Source organism: Elgaria multicarinata, chromosome 9 (assembly GCF_023053635.1).
Source record: "Elgaria multicarinata webbii isolate HBS135686 ecotype San Diego chromosome 9, rElgMul1.1.pri, whole genome shotgun sequence".
Lineage (NCBI taxonomy): Eukaryota > Metazoa > Chordata > Lepidosauria > Squamata > Anguidae > Elgaria > Elgaria multicarinata.
Genome location: NC_086179.1, coordinates 70,113,463 through 70,138,276, shown reverse-complemented (window position 1 = coordinate 70,138,276; position 24,814 = coordinate 70,113,463).

The following is a 24,814-nucleotide window of genomic DNA, read 5'->3' as shown; positions in this document are numbered from 1 at the left end:
TCAGTTTTTGAATACATCAAAAGAGTGCTGGAATGCGCTACAAGCTGTATATCAAAGAGAAACAGCGGGCAGTAAAATAATTCTAACCCGGAAGCTGTATGGAATGAAGCTGAAACCAGGGGAGTCTATGTCAAACCATTTGAAAAGCATGAGAGAAATCTTCAATCAACTCAGGGCACGAGGGATGGAGTTTAAAACTATACACCAAGTTTATGTGATTTTGTCAAGTCTTGATTCATCGTACGACGCGGTTGTCACCATGATGGAAAGTCAAGAGGAGAAAAATTTAACCCTCGAGTATGTAGCTGGAAAACTACTGGAAACCTATGAAAGAAGACAAGCTTCAAAACAACAGAGCTTTAAACATCCTGTGGCTGAATTTCAACAAAGCCATAAATCTTCTGACGTGGTGGCTGCATTAAAGGCAAGGAAATGCTTTAATTGTGGTTCCACAGAACATTTACGGCGGGATTGCAACAACAACAACAACAAGAAAAAGCAGCCGACAGCAAAGTGGAGAGAAGAAAACAAAATGAATGAAGCTGAATCAACAAAGAAGTGTCTTCTAGCAAGAGTCAAAGAGACAATGAATCCTTGGTTTTTGGACTCTGGGGCTTCAATAAGTATGGCAAAAGACAAACTTTCATTTGTAACCTTGGAAACTTCTACTTCAGAGCAAAAGTGTGTTACCCTTGCAAATGGAACAAAAATCCAGATTTGTGGTGTGGGTAATGTATATTTTGATTGTCTGGGAGTTGAACTACAAAGTGTTTTATATGTACCAGAATTGGAAACAAACCTTCTAAGTGTGTTTCAGTTAACAGAAATGGGGTATGAGGTTTGTTTTACTGAAGAAAATTGTACTATAAAACAGGGAAACAAGGTGTGTGTGCAGGGAATAATGAAAGATTCTTTGTATGTGATTAATACTTGTACAGAAAATGAAGTTGTAGCCAGCAAAGTCACAACAAAAACAATAGCCAATTGCAAACCACACCAAGAGTGTATCCATTTAACTCATAAAAGGTTTGGTCATGCTAACTATAAAACAATTTCTAAGATTCCAGAATTGTGTGAAGGGGTGAAAATCAAACCATGTTCTAACTATGTAGAATGTAATGTATGCAGTGAAACCAAGTGTCATAAGTCAAACATTCCAAAACATAGTGAGAGAACAACAAAAAGAATTTTTGAATTAATTCATGCAGATCTTGCAGGTCCTTTTGAGACAAGTCAAGGAGGAAACAGATTTTTCTTGTCTATTGTTGATGATTACAGTAGATTTGGATTTGTGTATGTGTTAAAACAGAAGAGTGAAACTTTTGGAAAGTTCAAAGCCTTTGTTAAGTGGAGTAAAAATAGATTTAAAGAACCTATAGCTAATCTAAGAACGGACCAGGGAGGTGAATTTCTTAGCAACCAATTTAAAAAATTCCTCAGTGATGAGGGTATACAACATAACCTTACTGCTCCATATTCACCATTTCAAAATGGAGTTGCAGAAAGGAAAAACAGAACCTTGCAGAACATGTTAAGAGCTCTATTGAAAGAGTCAGGATTGTCTAATCTGTTCTGGGCAGAAGCTTTGTCCACCTCAAATTATTTGTTAAACAGGCTTTACCACTCTGTACATGAAAAAACTCCATATGAAATGTTTTACAAAAGAAAACCTAGAGTGTCACATATAAGGGTTTTTGGAAGTAAATGTTTTGCTCATATTCAGAAAGAAAACAGACCAGGAAAGCTAGCTCAAAGAGGTTTGGAATGTAAACTGTTGGGATATGATACACAAACAAAAGGCTATCGTTTGTGGTCTCCATATCACAAAAGTGTAATTGTGAGCAGAGATGTAGTTTTTCATGAACAAATGCAGGAAACAAAACAGTATGTAAGTTTGCCTGTAGAACAGAAAGCTGTAGAAACAGAAGAAATTCCTGAACAATCTCAGCAAGAGAGGGAGGGGGAAGAAACTGTAGAGGAGGAAACTATGCCTGTAACTATGCCAAAACGACCAGAAAGGGAACGCAAAGCTCCAATTCGTTATTCAGATGAATACCAAAGCAAACAGGTTTCTCATAGAGCTTTACTAATAGCCTATGAACCTACTTCATTTGAGGAAATTCAGGAAATGGAACCTACAGAAGCTCAGGGCTGGCATGAAGCAATGTCAGAGGAAATCAGAGCAATGGAAAAAAATGAAACGTGGGAGCTAGTACCTTTACCTGAAGGTCGTAAAACCATTACCTGTAAATGGGTATTCAAAGTAAAACAAAATGAGAAAGGACAGGTGGAACGTTACAGAGCAAGATTGGTAGCAAGAGGATTTGCTCAAAAATATCTAATAGATTTTGAAGAAGTTTATGCACCTACAACAAAATACTCAAGTGTAAAACTTTTGTTAAAAATTGCAGCAGAAAAACAATTGAATGTATTTCATTTTGACATCAAAACAGCTTTCTTATATGGAGATTTAACAGAGGAAATTTACATGACTCAACCAAAAGGTTTTGTTAAAAATCCAGGGTTAGTTTGTAAATTGAAAAAATCCATATATGGTTTGAGGCAAGCAGCAAGGTGTTGGACTAAGAAACTGGACAATGTATTGATCAAAATGGGTTTTAAACAAAGCAAAGCTGATCATTGTTTGTACACAAAACAGGATGGTTCAAATGTAGTGTATTTGCTGATTTATGTAGATGATTTGTTACTGGTTTTTAATGAAGAAGAACAGAAAAACACATTTGTAAACCAGCTGCAAAGACATTTTGAGTTAAAAGACCTTGGTTCAGTGAAAAGTTATTTGGGAATGCAAATTTCAAAAGATTCTAACACAGGGTCATTTCTGATTGAACAAAGTGGCAAAATTAAAAAATTGCTGGAAGAACACAGCATGGAGAATTGTAAAATTGTTGCCACTCCTATGGTCACTGATTTTCAAAATCAGACAGACAGTACTGAAATGGAAGACATACAGAAATATCAGAGTGTGATTGGAAGTTTACTTTATCTAGCAAACCTAAGTAGACCAGATATTACATTTGCTGTAAATCTTTTAAGCAGAAAAATGACAAAACCTTCTGTAACTGATTGGACAGCTGTAAAACGTGTACTGAGATATCTAAAAGGTACAATCAATCACAAATTGGAAATATCTACACACAAAGATGGAAATTTCTGTGTTTATGCAGATGCTGACTGGGCTAACGCAATTGATAGAAAGTCTACCAGTGGAGCAGCATTCTTTTACAATCAATCTTTGATTGATTGGTATACAAGAAAACAAAATTGTGTAGCAACCTCTAGTGCAGAAGCAGAATATATCAGCTTATCTCTGGCTTGTAATGAGATTGAGTGGTATAAACAATTATTTGCTGATCTAAGGTTGGAAATTGAGACACCAGTAACCATATTTGAGGATAATCAGGCATGTATTAGTATGGCTACATCTGAAAAGTGTAAGCCAAGAACTAAACATGTGGATGTTCGTTATTCTCATGTGAAAGATATAATTCAGAAGGGCTGGATTAAGCTTGAATATTGTCCATCTGAAATGATGTTGGCTGATTTATTCACAAAACCAGTATCAATGGTAAAACACAAAGAGATGCTTTTAAAGCTGGGTCTCAGATTGTAACACAATTTAAACAACATGCGCAAGAGGAGGACTGTTAAGTATATGAAAAGAAATACTTGCTTAGTCATTAAAATTGTGTGTGTATGGCTATCTCAGGGTTAAACAGAGAAAGACTATCTGTGGGCAATTACCTTGAGATAGAGGCTGTTCTGGGAACCTTGCCAAGATTCTAAGTTAGCCTCATCACAGCTGTATGTAATGTAGATAAGAATTGTGTAAGATGTGTATATAGTTTCTCACTTTGTAAAATGGAACTGATCACTGCTTACTGATCACTGCTCTCTGTGTATGCCTCAGTGTGCTGATCTGAACTGATCTGAATTGAACTGCACAGAAGCCTGAAGGAAATAAACCAGCTCTGCTGTGTAAGACCTGCGTGATGTGTGTTTGTTTCTGAGCACAAACAGAGTTCCAGAGAGAGAAAAGTTCTGGCACAATAACCCAACATAAGGACCAAATTTCCTTTTGGAGAAACCACATTCCAATGATGCGCAGCCCCCCCCCCAAAAAAACCCCCAAAAAAACCAAAAACAAAGGATGCCTGCATATTTTAGCTTAATACACTTACTGCCATTAACTAAGCCTTAAGGAGAGGTGTTTCATCTTGTTAGTATTGTGTGTATGTGGGATTGCACAAAAGCTGGGAAGCCACCAAACAACTGGGTGGGGCTAGGTGGGGCTAGGTGGGGCTAGGGTAAGGGGATGGGGTCTTTTACAGAACCCAGAGGACCAGATTAATAACCCTGGAGTGCCTCCAGTCCTCATGGTTCTGCACCCGTGTTCTGCTTGATATGGTTTTTTTAAAAAGGTTATTTCCAAAACGTAACAGTGGCTACATCTACCCTCAGGGCTGGGCCAGTCTACCCCAATCCAGTAAATGAAATAAACACAAAAATAAATAGGTGCAGCTTTTCCCAGTACAGTGATGCAATGCAATCTCTGCCTATATGCAGCTGTCACAAGGGAACAGGAAGTGTTAGAGTCTCACCAGGCTATGGTGTACAGTAGGCTCCCACACATTCCTTTTCTCTGGCTGTCTCCCATTCAGTGGCACACTTTTAACTTCACAGGCAGTTCAGGTACTCCTCAAGCAGTGCTCTGCCGGTGTCCTCCATTCATGGGCTGGAAATGCCCACTAGAAACAGGAAGGCAATGCCATCTCCAGGCACATTCAGGACTTTTGAGACTACCAATTCAAGCCAAGAGTGGTTAAAGGTTTGTGCACCTCCGTGTGCACCAGAATTAGTTGGACTCCTCACAAGAAACAGGAGCAGTGTTCCTGTTTTGAAATCTGTTAACAGGAATTAAGTTTTACAGCCAAGAACAGTGTGTGCTGGCTACATTACAAACATATGAAGGCTAAACATTATATATTTTTTCTCCTAAGCTACTCGTCTTTGAAATAGGCCATTTCCGTCATCGGAGGTGGCTGCAACTTTGTTCTACTCGGTGAATTCTTGTGTGCAATGTTCTAAAGCCCAAATTGATGCTTCATTAATAGCTATTTACAGGTATGATTCTCTTGCCTGCAATAGCTGCGGTTACAAATTAAATTAGACAAGGAGACACATAGGAGTTTGAAGGTAAAAGCTCCATTAGTGAAGATGAAATGGACTCTGTTGCCTAATAATTATAGATGCAGAAAGTAGAGCTAATTCTTAATGGAAATGCAGGAAACGCTGTGGCCAGAGGCCATAGCTAGATGGGGTGATATCCCTGGGATCGCCCCGGGATCGTCCCTGTGCATTCACATGATGCACAGGGGATCCCAGGAGCAGGGAGGGATGATTTATTTATTTATTTATTTATTTATTACATTTTTATACCGCCCAATAGCCGAAGCTCTCTGGGCGGTTCACAAAAATTAAAACCACAGTAAAACACCCAACAGTTTAAAACACAATTACGAAATACAGTATAAAAAGCACAACCCTCCCTTTCACTGGGATCTTGTCCTACACTTCTAGCCTGCTTTTTCTGCGTTCTTGGGCTGATCCCGAGATCAGTGGGCGTTGTGGGTTGTCCGGCTCCTCACGATTAACCACAAGGAGACAGGCATGGGACACAGAGCTCCTCAGGAGCTCTGTGCCCTTCGGGGGTGGGGTGGGGGGAGGGCAAAATGTTTTCTTTTTAAAAAAAACTTACAGTTTTCACACAAGCGCTCGTGCGCTCCTTCTCCTTTAAGAAACAAAAAATGGCAGCTGCAATGTTGCACGTCGCGTGTAAACCGGGGCGACGATCTCGCGATCATAAAATTGCAAGATCGTCGCCCTACTACCGTTCTCATCTAGCCATGGCCTTATTGTCATTTCCGACTAGCTCTGTGATCTTAACACTGATTTTGTGACAATGGTACGTTCTACAGCACGGGGTCCAACGTCTTTCAGCCCAACAGCCAAAATCCAAAGTGGTGGGTAGGACAAAACGTATTGGTGCCAAAATACAAAAAAAAAAGTCCAGCATATTTGAGCTTAAAGTTCTTATTGCAAGTAACTAAGCCTTGGGAGAGGCCTTTCAACCTTTTAGAATGGGGCATTGGGGAAAAACCTGCAACAGCAGGGAAAGCACCAAATAATTGAGCAGATGGAAAGTGGCCACGGATGTCTGGAGAATCCTGGGGAGCGGATTTGGCCCACATGCCTGATGGTTCTGCATCCCTGTTCTACAAGGATCAACAGGAAGGTTAGATTTCAGATGCACACATGTTCACAGGCAAAAAATGCAACTTTGTTCTTTCTTTCTTTGTTTAGACCATTTATACTCCACCTTTCCTTTAAGGTAGCATTTGAGGCAGCTTTCAAAACATTAAAACAACAACAATACAGTCACAATAAATAAGACATCTAAAAATCATGCAAGAAGCAACACCCACAAAATCCATACAACAGCTTCTTAACAGCAGGATTAAAATCACACTGTGGCCATAGCTAGACCTAAGGTTTATCCCTGGATCGTCCAGGGGTCAAACCTGTTCATCTAGGTGACACACAGGGGATCCAGTGCTCAGGCAGGGGTGAACCCTGGATGATCCCAGGATAAACCTTAGGTCTAGCTGTGGCCTGTGTTAATGCACTGCTGAACTGGCTTCACACCTAGCACCTCAAGGGAGCAATCCTATGGCTCCCACCCCTTGCAGCTGGTGTGGGAGTAACCCGACCTTGGGCTGCCTCTCTGAGGTCAGGAACATGACCTCAGAGAGAGGATATAGGGGTTGATTTGGTGGGTGAGGAGGGGAGAAGACTGAAAAGACCAGGATACAAGCTACACTGGTGCCTCTCCTGCCTCCTTCCATCCCCCTCTGAAATTCTGTCACTAGATGGGCAAAAAAGCCCATCTAGGAAAAATGTGGGGCAGGAGGACAGGGAAATGAAAATTGGCTCCAACGTTTCGCCTGCCCTGCATAAGATGACCATAAGCCTAAGCAAATGCTAGTAATGATGGTAATAAGGACATTTGTCTGGGGAAGGAATTGCACAACTGGGCTGCCCTTATAGTAAAAGTCCTGTCTCTGGTAGCCACCTACCTAATCTCTGAGCACACAGAGATGGGCCTCATTTGAAGAAATTAATTAATCAGCAAGGTCGTTCATATGCCCTTTAGGTCAGGAGCGGGCAGAAAGTTGATCTCCAGATGTTTTGGTCTTCAGTGCCCATTGCCCATCATTCCTGTCCATTGGCTATGCTGGCAGGGGCTGCTGGGAGTTAAAGTCCAAAACACCAGGCAATCTACTTTCTGCCTATCCTTGCTTTAGGTTAGGACACAAGCCATTTGGGCCTTTAAATGTCAATGCTAGCACTTTGAATTGTGTTTAGGAAAAAACTGGCATCCCATGCAGACCTTTAAGGACTGGTCAGAAAAGGTTCTGTGCCAATAATCTGATCACTGGCTTCTGAACCTGTAGAAGTTTGTGAACACTTTTCAAGTTTTAGGGCCCACTCGTGGTGACGGCCATTGGAACCTAGTGGGACACATACCATTGTTCACCCACAAGGGAGGGCAAAAATAGGGGAGGGAGGGAGTCCAGTTTTCCTTTTCCAGGCTACAGTGGCCACTTACAGATTGCCAAATACAAAACAAAATGCATCATCAAATAAGAGGACAAATGAAAACACAGATTTGCATAGAATGTGCACATGCTAACACACACACACACACACACACACACACACACACACACACAGAGAGAGAGAGAGAGAGAGAGAGAGAGAGAGAGAGAGAGAGAGAGAGAGAGAGAGAGAGAAGACTGTAATCAGGTGACCTGTGCTTTCCTCAGACTGCTATCCAGTTGCTGTTGATGGGCAATTTCAGTGCCCAGCTCTTCTCTCTGATGATTCATTATCTTCAAACCAGGCTTGGATTGGAAAGGCCTTCAAACAGAGGGCACCCTCAAACAGAGGACAGTTCTCTTGCAGCTCTTCAAATAAGGGACTGCCACGTGTAAAACACATGCCCACTCTAGCTGGGCCTATGATGGGAAATAAGTCTATATAACCAGTTGCTGGGGAACATGGGTGGGAGGGTGACATTGCACCATGTCCAGCTTGTGAGTCAACAGCTGGTTGGCCACTGGGTGAACAGAGAGCTAGACCCGTGGTCTGACCAGCATGGCTCTTCTTATGTTCTTCTGATTTTTTTAAAAAAAATCTTACTTTTATATTAATGAAAATTTGGGATGCAGAATTTGTTTTGTTTTGAGGAGCAGAATTTTTCTTTCTCAGCTATGACTTAGGAGCCTATGATTAGGTCTCCACTGGCTTCCTGCGCCTCAGTGCTGGCTCAGGCTAAACCATTCTCCCAATGCAGAATCTACAGCCTTATCAACTCTACACCAGAAAAGGGTGTACAGGGCCAGTATGCTTCTTAGACTGATGAGGAAAGTGTACATTTCTTTATCCTCTTTCTTTCTGTATAGGAGAACAGAGGGAAGAATAATGATACCAATTAACAAAAGGAAGAATACCAATATCCACTGTTTTTTCCTGGACTGAACAGAATAAAGTCATTAAATTGCTGGTATCGGCCCTGAATATGGTGTCTGCTTGTGTGCAATTCAAGCCACTGGATAACTATGACTTCATTCGCTATAATTCTATATTCCTTATTATTTCCCCCTATTTTCTTTATCTCCAAGCAACAACATCTTTGAAGGAGATGGAAACGAAATAGAATGGCAGCATTAGCCTGGGCTCATCTGCCTTTATTATCTCCTACAGCCATGTTCTCTTTGTTATTTCCTCTAGTCCCAGGGGATTGTGTGTGATCTCACAGAGCCTTTAATCAGAACTACTACAGGGGTTTAGCTTTTTCTTTTTCTTTTTTTAACAACTGAAATTTCGTCCCTGGGGTTTTGAGCTAAAGCTAAACTTTTTAGTCTTCCTTCCTTAGTGATCCCCAAATGATGCAGCTAGATATGCTAAGAAAAATGTCTCACTGCGACATGAATGAGAGATACAAAATAAGTTATCTTTAGCAGCCCAACTTTTCTCTAAAAACGCTAAAGTATTCAAACTACACACAGCACTTCATCAACATAATGAAAAGAAAATACCAGTGATAACCATGACAAAGCAAACTAGTTTCATGATCCCAGGGCCGGTGCTACCATAGAAGCCACTCAGGCGGCCGCCTAGAACGCCAAGCACGTGTGTTGGCTGTGAGCCAGCCCGAGGATTCAGCTGGGCCTGGGCGGGCGAGATGGCACCCCACGCCCGCCCAGCTGAAGCGAAGTCAGGGACGCTGGGGTGGGGGTGGGGTGGCTCCATGTTCAGACTTCCAGAACGTGCCCAGAAGAGAGAGAGAGGGAGAGAGAGAGAATGTATGGGTGAATGGGGCACATGGGGTCTTTGAGTGAATGCATGTGTTCATGCGTGTTTGTTTGTAGTGAGTGATGCTGAGTGTGTGTGTGTGTGCGCGCGTGTGTGAGTTGGGGGGGTGATTTGGAGGTGATATTCCTATTAAATAATGCATTTTAGACCCATAGACGTTCCTTTCCAATTTGTTTGCTATAATTGGCATGACGTATTTCTTGCACTTTAAAATAAATTTAGCAGTTTCAAGTTTTGTGCTGCTTATTTTTTCCAGGAAACATATGTTCTTAAAAATCAAAGTTGGCATTTTTGGGGGGGTGGGGTGAAAGTAGTTCACCTTGCCTAGGGCGCAAAATAGTCTGGCCCCGGCCCTGCATGATCCTAAAGGGGGTTTATGTTGCAATCCTAAACCCACTTCCCTGGGAAGAAGACCATTCAATTCAGTGACATTTATTTGTAAGGAGACAGGTACAGGATCGTACTGTTATGGTAGACTTTCTCTCAAAAGAGTTCTAAATGTGAGGAGGGGGCATGGGAGTGGGTGAGTGCACCAGCTCCACCACCTCCCTCACTGTTCTAATCGCCCTCTACACATGGGCAGTGACTATCTACAGAAGAAAATTCTAGAAATCAGGATTTGGGTGCCATAGAAGGCTTAGATAATACACCAGTGCAGAAGCTAGGCAAGAACTTTATTTTTCTCTCTTCAACAAGAACAGAACACAAAAAGGACTCCACCTGGATATGCCAAGGTGGTCATGTGTCCCCTCTTACACACGACAGTCTTTTCTTTGAAGGGCTGCAAGAGCACCGTCTATTATTTTGAAGGTGTCCTCTGTTTAAAGGGATATCCAGTCTAACTCTGATTTAAAGCTAAAGAACCATCAGAAGGAAGAATTGGGCCTTGAAGTCTATTTATGTAATTTAATTTTAAGCCTTTCTCTACCCCATCCCACTCTTTAGCCCCAAAGTCACCCAGAGTCTCTTACAGATACCAGCAGTAAGAAATCCACAGCACCTGGGCAGCAGGTTGTACAAAGCCCACATTTGCAAATGTAATGCAAATCTGGGTCCTCTTTTGTCCTCTTTTTGGGTGATTCACACAGACCCACCTAAACCATGTAATGACACCGACCAGTTACAGTGAGGGGCACACAAACCATCCTCTGGAGAATGGCAGCAGGTTTTGGGAGCCTGCTTATTTTATGTATTCATTCATTTATTCATTCATACATACATTCGATTGTGCCCTGTCTTTCTACCAAAAATGGCACTCAAGATGCCTTGTTTGCAATAAGCTCTGTTTGTATATTTGTAAATAAAGCAAATATTATGAAGATATCCAAAGTCACCCACTCTTTGGGCATGGATAGACATACCGGAAAAGGGGGGAGGATCTCATAATATGGTGATCATGAGATCCTCCCCCTCAGTCCACACATGGTGTGCAACATCCTGGGAGGAAGAGGACGTCGTACCCACCATTTCGGATTTTTTTTTAATAAAAAATGAGCATTAAATCTGCACCCCCTCTCCCACCCCTGGTGGGCACAGAGCTCCTGAGGAGCTCGGTGCCCCATGCCCAGTTCCTGGCTCCTCATGTTTACTCACGAGGAGCTGGGAAGAAACTGGGACAGCTGCCCACACATCCTGCAGTCTCGAGACAATCCCAAGACCACGGGAAAAGTTGGGATTAAAGCCGTCCCGCTTATCCCAGGGAAAGCGAGGGATCATGTCTCCCTGCCCCCGGAATCCCCAGTGCATCATGTGGACACACAGGGATGATCCCGGGGTGATCCTCGGGATAAGCCCTCATCTAGACATGCCCTTAGTCATCCAACAGCCCCCACCTCCCGAACCCCACCAACTTAGAAGCAGTGCTCCTGGAATTTTTCGCCACCTGGAAGTGTAGAGTGCCTAAGTTAATGAACATGTGTCACGCTGGGAAAAAGAGCAATGTTTTTGATAAAGCACAAAGTGACTAAAGACTCATCTTATGGATAAGACTCATGACAAAACATTGAATATGAAGATGAGGAGACATAAATGTTGATAAAAAGAAAATCAAAGATAGGAGGAAGGATGTGTATCAGTGGAACATGTGTCCAGGAAGGGTTTATGTAAGGGAGAAGATGGAGAGAGAGTTAGAATGTCAGGGAAATAATAAAATTTTGACAGCAATGTGTTGGCTGGCCTGAGGAGACATGAGAGACGAAGGAAGCAGACTGTGGCTGATGAGGAAAGACAGGGTACAAGAAAGATGGGGGGCAGGAGAGACCGGAAGAAACCCTGCTACCGTTATATCTTCCTCAAGGGAATTGAAGTGGCAGGCATTTTGTGATGAGAAGGGAGGGAGGAGAAGAGAAGGCGAAGAGGAATAGAAAGAAGATGGAAAGTATACATTATCCTATTCATTTACCTGTACTACGTACCCCTTGCTGGCTGTATTAGACTGCTACTGAAAATTCCTATTAACTGCTACACTCCCAACTTCATTTGGAAATGTGCATGTGATTGTGTTCATTTTACTTAGCAAAGATCAGAAATTAGATTTAGCAGATTGTAAAAGTATAAACGTTAAAGGGAGAGTTTAGAGCCTTGTGGGAGCCTTGCAAAGTTGCAGCATAACTTCCTAGCATGAAAATTATTCATCACCACTAATACTTAGATTGTAGTCTTGCAGAACCATGTGCCTTGAGTACTCTATCACTCGTAAATGTCAGGCCTTGGCCTTCACTTTTGATGGGTAAAGTGCCCTGTGTTTGATTTGGAAATGGGCAATCACATAAAAGTGTTTTTCAAGAGAACCCTCAGAAGAAGAGTGCTTTTCTCACGAGAGTTCTAAATTGATATGTAATGTATGTTCAGCTGGATTAAATTGGTATAAAATTTCATCTATTTTTTTTTATTCAAAGTCCTGGACACAAATTGCTACTCGGACTGGGCATTCATTCCATAATGGATGCAATAAGTAATGAATGGCTTCCATTTTCAGTATCCCCTTTGCACCCACTTGTCTCTCATATTGCAGCGAGGTGCTTACCTTTCTCTAAAGGTGGCTTTGAAAGCAGAAATGATTTTGGTAGCCGATTCTGTTGGCTGCCATTTTATTTTCAGAATAAACTTAGTACCTGGCGGTGCAATAATGGTGATGGTGGGGAAATGACCAATTTTTCCTCAAAATGATCCAGAATGATGCTACATCTGGGGTAGTCTGGGAAAATTAAATAGTGAGAGCCATGAGGGACTGTTCCCTGAAATCAATTTTAAAGCAAACTAAACAGCAAAATGAAAGAAAGAAAACCCAAAACAATGTAAACAAATGTAAACAATGAAACAAATGGGATTAAAACAAATGAAAAAGTGACTTTAATAGATAAATAACAAAACAAAACATTAAAAAGCAAAGATATTGATGTTGGTCCATGAGAGAGAAAAAGCTACAAGGCAGCATACAAAATAAAAACAAAACAAAACTGGGCAAAAAAAATGCAATAGGAAAATCAATAAATAAATATTCAGTAAAAATGCAATAAAAACAGATGAAGCCAACAAAACCTGCAGCCTAGTACAGATGATGGAAAGGCCAGCAAAAGCAGGCACAGGGACTTGATGATCATCTGATGGAAGCTCTCCTCCCTTGTGCTCACCAAACTAACTGCCCTTGGTGGTAGGCCGGCGGTGAGGGTCTCTACTGATGACCTCAAAGTGTGGGCAGGCTGGTGGAGGAGAAAGTGGTCTTTCAAGTAATTGAACCCAAACCATTTAAGGCTTTAAAGATGGCTTTGTAATCCACAATTGAGCAATACCCTTATTAGGACCAACCAACCAAAGACTTTCATAATGAATGTGGTCATATCTTCTGGCTTTGTCCTAATAATTTTCTGTATGAGCAACAACTGCGAAGGGGAGCTGGCATGCAGACAACTGTGTACTAGTAGGCTCCGTTTGCACTGAAATCATGGATGTCCAAGGTAGGAATGATGGAGCACATGTATCGAAGTCTGGGCCAGCAGTTGGGTTCTGGTCCTACCTCGATGCATTTGTTATACATGCAATGGTCAACATCTGTGTGAACATTTTATGCCACTATATTATTATTATTATTATTATTATTATTATTATTATTATTAATAATAATAATAATAATAATATTTCTTACCCGCCTCTCCGTCTGGATCGAGGCGGGGGACAACAATAAGTATAGAATACATAAAACTGAATTTAAAACATAGCACACATTATTAAAACATCCTAAAATCATCCTAAAAAATCCTAAAATTCCACTGGATAGGCCCGCCAGAATATATCAGTCTTTATAGCTTTCTTAAATGCTAAAAGACTGTTAAGTTGACAAGTCTCCTCCGGCAAGCCATTCCACAGTCTGGGAGCAGCAGAAGAGAAGGTCCTCTGGGGAATACTTGTCAGCCTAATTTTGGCAGACTGAAGTAGATTCTTCCCAGAGGACCTGAGTATGCAGGGCTGATTGTATGGGAGAAGGCGATCCCGAAGGTAGCCTGGACCCAAACCATGTAGGGCTTTAAAGGTAATAACCAATACTTTATACTTCACCCAGAAACTAATTTGGCAGCCAGTGAAGATATTTTAAAATTAATAAGTGTTCTGACTCCCTTATTAATGCTACTCATCTGTCACTCAGTTCCGAAGCACCGGTTGTCATGCCAGTTGAGAAGTAGTCTGTAAGCTCTATATTGATTGATGGCAATTTATGGCCCACCAATAGGGCTTAGATGAGCCTTGAGGGTGGTCTGTAGCCAAAAGAAAGAAAGAAACCTAATAAAACACCAAATAAATAAAATACCAGATGTTAAAATAAAAGGTAGGAATTATAGTAAATCCAAGTTTGACTAATGTGTGCACTGAGAAACCAGTAAGATTACATTGCTCTACCCAAATAATTTCTTGTTATGATTACTTCTCTATATAATGTTATATAGACTCTGTTACCTGCCTGTTTGTTTGTTTTTATGCCATAAATATAATGTTGGATGCTGATGAAATAACACTTCTTGCAGCTTCAGGCAGTTATTTTATGGGGTCTGGTGGGAGGGGAACCTCCCTTGCCTTTAGAACCTGAAAATCAGGCATCCCTAATATTTCAGGAAGACCCCTAGTAATTCGGTGTATTATTTGTATATATGGTGTTTGCATGATAGGCCTACAAAGGTATTTCAGTCCTTAATAGCTCCATTTTTGAAAAGGCGTGGCACAACGATATTTTTTACAAAGGCATGCATGTTAAATTGCTAATTGCTTATATGTTTCCTGCGTATAATAAATATTCAGTGTGATTTTTTTTTTTTAAAAAAAAAAACACTTGATGCTCTAGGCAGAAAAGCCAGCCTTGTAATACTCTAGCATAATTGAAAGTGATGAAGTGGAAGACTGAAAATGTTTATTTCAGAACTATACTAACATCTAAATGCCACAAGACAAAGAAAATCACTGGAGATTTAAAAAAAGAAAAACGAGGGGGGAAATTATATTCCAAAATAATCACAGTCATAAACAATTGTTAAATTGTTCCTTCATAATGTAAGATGGGCATGTAACATTTTTCTAGCTTCCATCCACCGATATCTTGCTGTGGCTCCTAGACAAAGGCATCCAAAAGGTTGTGTGAATCCAGACACGTTCAGAATTAAAAGATTACTCAGCTTTTATTTCGAAGAATCAACAAGTGAACTGGAAAATTGAAAGCTGAAGGAGACTAGATGATCTTCTAAGCATGAAACCTGATAATGCCTGTATAGTAAGGATGGATGAATCTGTCAGCTTTGCTTTCTCCTGGATCTGAATTTTTAAAAACTTAAGTTCTTTCCATCTCAAATATGAAGCATATATATGAACTGAACTGAAATACTTACTTATCAGTATTGGTCAAATGCAATAGGAACATAAGAGGGCCATGTTGTACCTTCATACTATATACTGTAACTACTAAAGATAAGTAGCCTGTCTCTGCTTCCAATATCAGAAGCAGTAAGCCTATGTACACCAAATGCTGGGGAACATGGGCAGGAAGGTGCTGTTGCACTCGTGTTTTGCTTGAAGGACTTGCTTGAGGGTCTTCCATTGACAGCTGGTTGGCCACGGTGTGAACAGAATGCTGGACTAGATGGACCATTGGTCTGATCCAGTATGATTCTTATCTTCCTGACATGGAATTTCATTAGATAAAATAGTTTACCATGTAGTATGGTCCTAGCCATGAGTAAACTACATCAAACTGGTTCGAAAACTATTTCAAAATCTACGAAACGTCTTCTAGTCTAGTCTATAATTGCATACAAGAACTGAATCAGCATGTTTTTAGGGCTAATCTGCATGACATGACTCCAAAGCGCCTTCCAAGAAAAGATACGGGTATATAGAATGAATAGATGAATATTATTCCCTGATCACATGCAGTTCAGAAAAAGATGGCAATTCATGAGATTGCTGCTAAGGAAATTTTGCAGATGCTCTAAATGCTTACATGTACAAATTGTAAAAACGAGATAAAAAAAATTAGTCCAAACATTTAAATTTCAACCTACTTAAATTTTTAACCAATTTTTAGCACAGCCTTAGAAGCTGCCTAATATATTTGCAGTCCTTGCTCAAAGAGTAATTTAGTGCTGTTGTGTTGTTTCTTTTGTCCTCTGTTTCTGCTCTTGCAGACATCTACCTTCCATTATTTCATTTTGTGGTGCGGCGTGTGTCAGCAAGGAGTTGTCCTTCAGTCAAGTTACAATGACATGAGTGCATACATATTTGATGTGCAAATATGTGCATGCAATGTTAATGCTAGAACATGGATTTAAACATTGTTTTTTATTGTACATTGGGCCCATGGGCACATTTGACATTTTGGAAAAGTGTCCCAGCTACCACCAGAAATTGTCATGTGAGGTAAAATCTTGGGCTTGCCCCCCCCCCCCCCCCGTTCTCTGAATTCACTTTTCTTTCCCTCCATTCTCTGGATTCTCTCTTTTCTTGCCTCCCTCGTTCTTTGGATTCTCTCTTTTCTTGCCTCCCCATCTGGATTCCTCTTTTCCTGTCTCCCATTCTCTGAATTCTCTTTCCTTGCCCCCCTTTGGATTTTCCTTTTTCTTGCCTACCTTCTCTAGCTTCACTCCAGTGTGACAATCTCTTATAATTTTAGAAATAAATAAATAATGAAAAACACTAAAAGGATGGACAAATCTCTCAGTTGCTCTTTCTCCTGCATTCAGTTTTTAAAAATCTCAATTCCTTTTTGTGCCAAATATAAAGAACTTGCAAATTTTGCTAAATTCTTATCAAAATAGAACTGAAACAAAATTCTCTCCCATCCATACTCAATGCTGTGGAAGGGGTTGTCCATATACTGAAGTATCATTATTACATTTGCTCCCATTTCGGCACAGTCTTCATACATTCAGAGATCATAATATTGAATGTTATTAAAATGCTATTTCGTATAACACTATTTTATGTAAGGGGGAGAGGAAGAAACCGTGACATACTGTGAAATACCCATTTGAAAGGGAGCTCAGAGCTAGTGTCTGACAGCTTATGCATCCAATTACTGATATGTCATGAGAAAAACGTGGGAAAATAATAATGAGATGGCAGGCTTGCTAACAAAGGGTAACATTGTCTTTTTACATCTGGATCACTTAAAAAATACAGTGCACAGATCTACAGTTCCAGTTAACTCCTTAGTGTTACACTGGCATTTGAATAATGGATAATTCACAGTTATCCATTCTGCTCTGTAGCAGAAGCATGCAAATGGCTTGGGTTGTGATCACATCTTCTTCAGATATAGGCATCCACAAAGTGATACGTGACCAAGTAGGTGAGATCAGAATCTGATCCAAAAGATTAAAGTGTAGACAGTTCAAAAGTGGTACTATTCTGTCCTACTCCTTCATATCACTCCTTCATTAATATATATTCCAGAATTAAAACCAGAATTCAGTCCTGAAACTCACAATGAAATGTTCGGCAAAATACATTAAATGCTTTCCATCTCACCCAATCCCCGCGTATGTAGAAATGTTATATCTCTGAATCATTAAACTTGTTGAAGGGTTCAGTTATTCCAGAAAACTGGAGATATGGAAGGACAAGTGATACATTTGCCCACATTTGGTGGGAATGTACTCAGATCAAGAACATTTGGTTGCATGTAACCCAGGATATTAGAGACATTTTGAGATATGACATACAATTAAATCCTAAAATAATGTTGCTGGGAGCAATAAATGCACATGTTAAGAAAGATCACACAGTACTGACCACGTGCATGTTAATGATGGTATTATCATATTGGCAAAAGCATGGAAATCAACTGTTATTCCTACCCTCAGTGATTGGAAGAGGAAAAACTCGAATATCTTGTCGATGTATAAAATTACTGCTTATAAGCAGCTCTGGGAAGGAAGAAACAAACCCATAGAGACTTTTCAGAGAAACTGGTCAATATTTATCCAATTCTGGAACCAATATAGGCCAAGTGATTTAGCAACAATAGATAGTTTAACATTCTGATGGAACAAAGGGACTGAATGTAATTGAGGGATTTTTTTTTCATTTGTTGTTTTTTGTTTACATGATTGATATTCTGACCTATGTCTCTTTTGGTGAGTATATTTGGTGGTATATTGATATTGAAAGGCAAATAAATTATCTGAATTGAAAATTGCTACAGTAAGCATTGAAAATAGACCAAGAGAACTACAACATTTCCTTTTTGCACTTCTTTGAAACATCCCAACAGGAACTTAAGCATCTCGACGGAGGTATTCAGTATGAGCTGTCCTTCTATTAGAGGCATACACATCTCCTCAGATCCCCATCTGGGATATTACAACACCCATGAAACCGGAAAGAGATGTTATTTTTACTCACAAGTAAGGGGGAAGCACAACTATTGCTTTTCCAGAGGCAGCTTTCACTGAAAAGTTGCATGGTGCAAAGTTGTGATGGAGATAAGCAATCAAATGCAAAAGAGGCTGCACCTATGATTCTTCTGTCATCTTGTTCGGCTTCACTATGGATCCAGTAACAACATGCAGAAATGCTTAAAAAGCAAGAACACTACTTCAAAGTAAATTCAACTCAAATCAGCCTAATTTATTGGTATTCCCAATCACAATATTGTTAAATTATAAGCAAGACCAGTGACATTATATGCTGGTCTGCATTTGAGCTGTGAAGGAACCTCATGAACATAAGCTCTGGAATGTCTGTCTACATTTCCCCATTACCAGCTTCTGGAATATCTTCTAAAAACTGGAATATGTTTTTGCTGCTGCACTCTGTTTTTGTTGGGAAGCCTTTAGACAAAGCTTTCTTTCAACTGGGAGCAAACAATATTTGAAGTAGTAATTACTAAATGCCAGAATTAATTTTTCTCTGATAATTATTCCTCAGGCAGAGTTGACAATCCCAGGCATTTACCTCATTCATTAAAATTCAATAACAATTTCTCCAATGGCTTTCATTCACAGTAATGACATGCATTATTATGCATCGCTAATTTCTGAGACGAACAATAAGGGACTATTTTCTTGGCATCTGCATTTATTCTCCTGAACTATTACGTTTATTCTCATGTCGTTGCTATAGTGTTCTGATGGGTCATTTAAGCAACAACATGGCAATGTATTTAAAAACCAGTTGAATTATTACTTAATTCAGGGACAGTATCTCTCCACTGATATCCCTTGCTATTACCAGTTCAGCAGAAACAACCGTCAATTAAGATATTGTATGCTCTTTAAAAAAAAAACCCGCCAACCATCATAATTAGTTTTAACTTGTGGTTAATTATTATTATTTCTAAGCAATGGGTTAACATAGACCTCAAAGAGGCCAGGGCTTGGAAATGAATGTTGTTTACTCTGCTGACACATTTTGAGAATGGGAAGTCTGAACATTTCGTTAATTAGTTATATTTGTGGTGTGATATTCTCTCCATAGAAATGTTGTGGTTTCTCCCTATTTTGCTCACTTTTATAGTCATTATAAATCATGACAAGCTCATGGTTCCAGTCACTTGCAGTCTGGTTGGCTTATTATTTTTTTACTCAGTTCATTCAAGCCGATAAGACAAATTATTTATTGCAATTGCAGCAGGCCTTAATCTCCCATGGGTCCCTAAGTTTTGTTCTAGTAATGAGTGCACCAGGGAGATGAGGATGGGGTAAGAGAAAGGACCAACCTCTTTGAGATTATAAAATGGAGTAAGGAAAGAGACAAATCTCTCCTTTCCCCATGATTCACTGCTCCGGTCACTACTTGCCAGATAAGGGAAGGAGAGGGGAAAGAACTGCCGAGATAAAGGTAAACACACTGGGCTGTATCACTTCTCAGGAAACCAAGGACCACCTATAGTTACTAAGGGCAAGTTTTAATTCCATCAGTGAGGCTTTTTGTCATGACTTGAGTAACTTTCTTCAGGGGAGAGGGGAATGCCTTTATAGACCTACGTTATCTAGAATGAGGCACAAAAGCAAAAAGAATGATAAAAACTTAAAAAGAAAAGTAGCAAGTCCACTATGCACACCACCAATGTAATTAGGTACATTAGTTAAACGAGAGCTGATGTTGTGTAGCGGCTGAGTTTGTATTTGCTATCGCTGGGATTCCAGCATGCATTTACATTGTTAATTACTGACTTTTAGTGGCTGCGGGGAAATCTCAGTTTTAAATTAAGGTTCCGGTTAATCTTCGGGTTCAGGTTCAGGAGGCATGGCTTCCCAGCCAGGAACCAGAGCCATGGAAAAGCCTAGCAAGGCCAGACAGACTGAGTGCATGACCAGGAAGGCTTGCATAGTTGGAGGGATGTCACAATTTTAAATTAGGGTCAGGGTTAATTCTCAAATTAGGGTTAGGGTTAGGGCTAAGGAGGCAAGGCTCTGCAGGCTGGAATGGAGGCCGTGAAAAAGCTGAGCAGGGCCAGACAGACTGAGTGAGCCAAAAGGATGGCTTGCATACTTGCAAACTGAGTTGGACACCAGGACGGCTTGCAAACTGACAATTATTGACTGAAGGGAAGTCACAGTTTTAAATTAGGGTTAGGGTTAATCCTCAGGTTAGGATTAGGGTTGAGGAGGAACAGCTCTCAAAGAAGGAACCGGGGCCGCGCAAGAGCCTAGCAGTGCCAAACGGGCAACTTGCACACTGACTTTTAGTAGCTGATAGAAAGTCTCAGTGGTAAATTAGGGTCAGAGTTAATCCTCAGGTTAGGGTTGAGGAGGCACAACTCCCTGGGAAGGAACCAGGACTGGGGAAGAGCCTAGCAGGGCTAGACAGACTGAGTGGGTGACCAGGACAGCCTGCATACTGAGTTTTAGTAGCTGGAAGGAAGTCTCGGTTTTAAAGTAGGGTTGGGGTTAATACCCAGGTTCAGGTTCGGGTTGAGGAGGCACAGCTCCTCTGGCAGGAACAGGGGCCACAAAAGACCCTACCAGGGCCAAGAGACTGAGTGGCCCAAAGGGACGGCTTGCACACTGGCTTTTAGTGGTTGGAGTGAAGTCTCTAATCACAGTGTTGGTGGTTGGGTTTTTTTAGTGACTGAAGATTCTCTTTCCTCACTGGGACTCCTTCTGACTGATGGAAGTATCAAGAAAAGTGATATAAGGCTTATATGACAGAATCAATTGGGAATATACTATACAATTCGTTATAAATTAGAAAACATTTCCTATAGTCTTTTACTCTGTACTCTGTACAGCACCATGTACACTGATGGTGCTATATAAATTATTATTATTATTATTATTATTATTATTATTATTATTATTATTATTAATAATAATAATAATAATAATATAGTCACTTCCCAGAAGCCATAACATTGTGACTTGTGAGGCCTTGAATCAATGACACATGAAAGATTTCACTCTTCTCTTTGGCCCTTGGTAGTTTTCCCACAATACTGATCACTGAACAAGAAACAAAACCCTCTTGTTGTTTGCTTAATTCCACATGGTGTTTGTGATACCAGATTCATTTTTTTCTGTGCTGTTGTTTGGGGCAAAGCGTTTCTTTCCCCCAAGTGACGGTTCTCAATTCTTGCCTGGCAACGTTCATTCCATGTCATTGCTATGCTGTAATGCAATGATTTCAAATGGGGACAACAACAAGGGCTATGTCTCAGAGATGTTTGTGAGATGCTGATGATGACAAGTGCATATTAATTGGGTGGTGAAGCATGTCTCCATAATTGCGCTATGTGGATGGCAGAATGTTTCTTTTAATTGGCTGTGAGCCACAAAGCCATGCGGGGACTCCGTGTCCTTGCTAGTTTTGTCATCTTGTTTTCACCAGACACGAGAACGAGCAACTTTAGTGTTAACTAAAGATCTGAACAATATAGGCAGTGTGATGCAGTGAGATGTTTGCTCATTTAGGTGTTCTCCAAATCAATGTCTTTGGAGAACCTCTTTGAGATTTTGATCATGGAACTTCGCTCTTCACTTTCTTGGACACTGCCAATGTTCAGATAAAATTGTTTAAATCTTAATAATAATAATAATAATAATAGAGAACCTATTATTATTAATAGGAAATAAGAGAGCATAGGGAAGTGAAGTCAATGACTAGGTTCACACAACACGCTAAACCACACTCAGTGGCTCAGCATGCATTATTCTTGAACCATGGGTTAGCAAGTTGTCCAAACCCAGCACATTTTCCAAATTTGTTAACCATGCAGTGTGTGTGTGTGTGTACTTGTAAAGGATGTCCATAACCTTCCTGACGTTTATATATCTTCAGTTTCTTGAATTACAAATTGGTAGCCAACATTTTTGGAAACTGTATTGTTATAGTGGCACGGATTGGGAGGCATGGAAAATTGGTGTCAGAATGTGTTTTGTGAAATCCCTTATAGTCCCTAAAAAAACATGTGTGAGTTTTCCCTCCATGTGTGAGTTTTCCCTCCTGCTCACCTCTATGAAAATCCATTATGTTCATTTTAACAAACTTAGCTCGAAGTCTGGCAGCTGTTAAAGATGAATGTGGCAACTTTTTGAGTAATTGCCTTCTCCCATCCTTTAAGAATCAGAACTGGTTTAATCACCGAAAGGGAACTTCAGCTAAAATGATGAGCGATCACTCATTTCTGACAGCTGTGTATAAAGGGCAAGCAAGAGACACTGAACCAAATCCTTCATTGCTCTGTCTCTGTAAAACCCCACCCTGGTTTCAAGACTTCTGGTTTCTAAACATCACTAACATAGGGTGACCATATGAATATCTTTAACAGTTGCATAGAAAAGGGAATTTCAGCAGGTGTCATTTGTATATATGGAAAACCTGGTGAAATTCCCTCTTCATCACAACAGTTAAAGGTGAAGGAGCTATACTAGAGTGACCAGATTTAAAAAAAGGCAGGGCACCTGCAGCTTTAACTGTTGTGATGAAGAGGAAATTTCACCAGGTTCCCCATATATACAAATGACACCTGATGAAATTTCCTTTTCAATACAACTGTTAAAGATACAGGAGCCCTGTCCTCCTTTTCATTTGGTCACCCTAACTAACACCAATGGCGGCACCCTGTAGAATATTGGGGATGACCATACTCCTTCCAATGTGTGGCAAATTAATTTCATGGCTCCCAATGCAGGTTCTTGATGCTTGGCTACCTGGACAACCATCTGTCAGGGATGCTTTAAGGTGGATTCCTGAACTGAGCTGGGGGTTGGACTCAATGGCCTTGCAAGCTCCTTACAACTCTACTATTCTATGATTTTATGATTCTACTCACTTCAGTTAAGGAGACAGCTCTGCACATGCACCCCTTCATAGGTATGGAGCAGCTCCTCAATTGAAATATATAAGTAACCAGTGTAACCAGTGTCAGTGATTGGAACAACCATGAGCTGGGTGAGGATGTTTAAACCAATGGATGACCCCCCCATTTTAAAACTCCCATGTATGCAGGGGTGGGGGTATTTTGAAATCAAATGGCTGAGGGAGAAAGGTTTCAACTAGGGGTGTGCACGGACCCCCCGATCCGCTTCTCTTCCAGATCTGCAGTTTGCGGATCGGGCCACTTCGCTCCGCCTCACTCCACCTATAGTCCGCTCCGCTCCGCTGCGGAGCTCCGGATCCGGAGCGGAGCGCAGCTTCCCCCCCCCATAGGCTTGCATTGAAATCCAAGAAAGTATACAACTTTTTTTCTGTTAAAGTTAGAAACCTCACATTTGGCACCATGACACCTCATGGACGTATACACACGCATGCCAAGACTCAAGCCAATCCCATCATCCCCTGATTTTTGGGGAATTTATGAAAATCGGACACCCCATTTGCAGACATGGGCTTTTCTCCGACATTTTGACAGATAAAAAAAATTGAAGTGGGCACCCCCACAGATGCCATCTAGACCCACATTCATGGCAAGACTCAAGCCAATCCCATCATCCCCTGATTTTTGGCGGGGCTCTAACCTCTAACGCACCACCCATAACCCCAATTCACACCCCTTTCGATATCTCCGCCAATTTTCACATTAGAAACCTCAAACTCACCACCATGATAGATTATCCAGGGATACACATGCATGCCGAGACTCAAGCCAATCCCATCATCCATGGGGAATTTATGAAAATCGGACACCCCAGTATCTCAGGGATTTAAAGCTGCAGACAGCTCAATGAGGCCATTTCAAAGGAAATCCCAGCATGTCATGAATTGGGGAGTAGAGATAAACCTAAATATGAATCTTCTTCCACACTTGAAAAATTGATTTGAAACTTCCAAAAGTCTAAGTGAGCGCAGGAAGGACTTCTCCCCTGAGTCAAAGCAAGACACACACAAACCATCCCTGCGAGGCGGGCAGGGGAGGAGGGAGGGAAGGCAAGCAGGAAGCAGACATTTCTGGGGGCATAAGGAAGTGAGCCAAGGCTAGTTTCAAAGCCAGTAATGCATATAAAATGGAATAAATAAATAAATAAAGGAGGGATGGAATTAAAAGCAGCAGTGTTGCTGAATAAACAACAAGAAGAATTTTTTAAAAAAGGCTATATCTGTCTTTTACCAGTAAGAGGGGAGTGGACGTGCCCAGGGGGAGGGGGAATCGTCATTGCCAATTTGACTGTCCCTGTCTAGGGACCAGTCTTTAAGACGCAAACTTTCACTTCAACTCATAATAGGCATTCTCTCCATGGGTTAACCTTTGGAGGGCTCTGGTGGCCCTCCAAGGACAGGAGACTGCACTCGGCACGTCCACATGCCCTAGGGGAACTCATCCACTTGCACCACATCTATTCAGTTGTTCCCCAAAGTTAGGGTGGGTAGCAGTGCTGTGTTTCCTATCTGTTAGTATATAATTTCAGGTTGTGTTTGTGCATTTGGAGGAGCTACT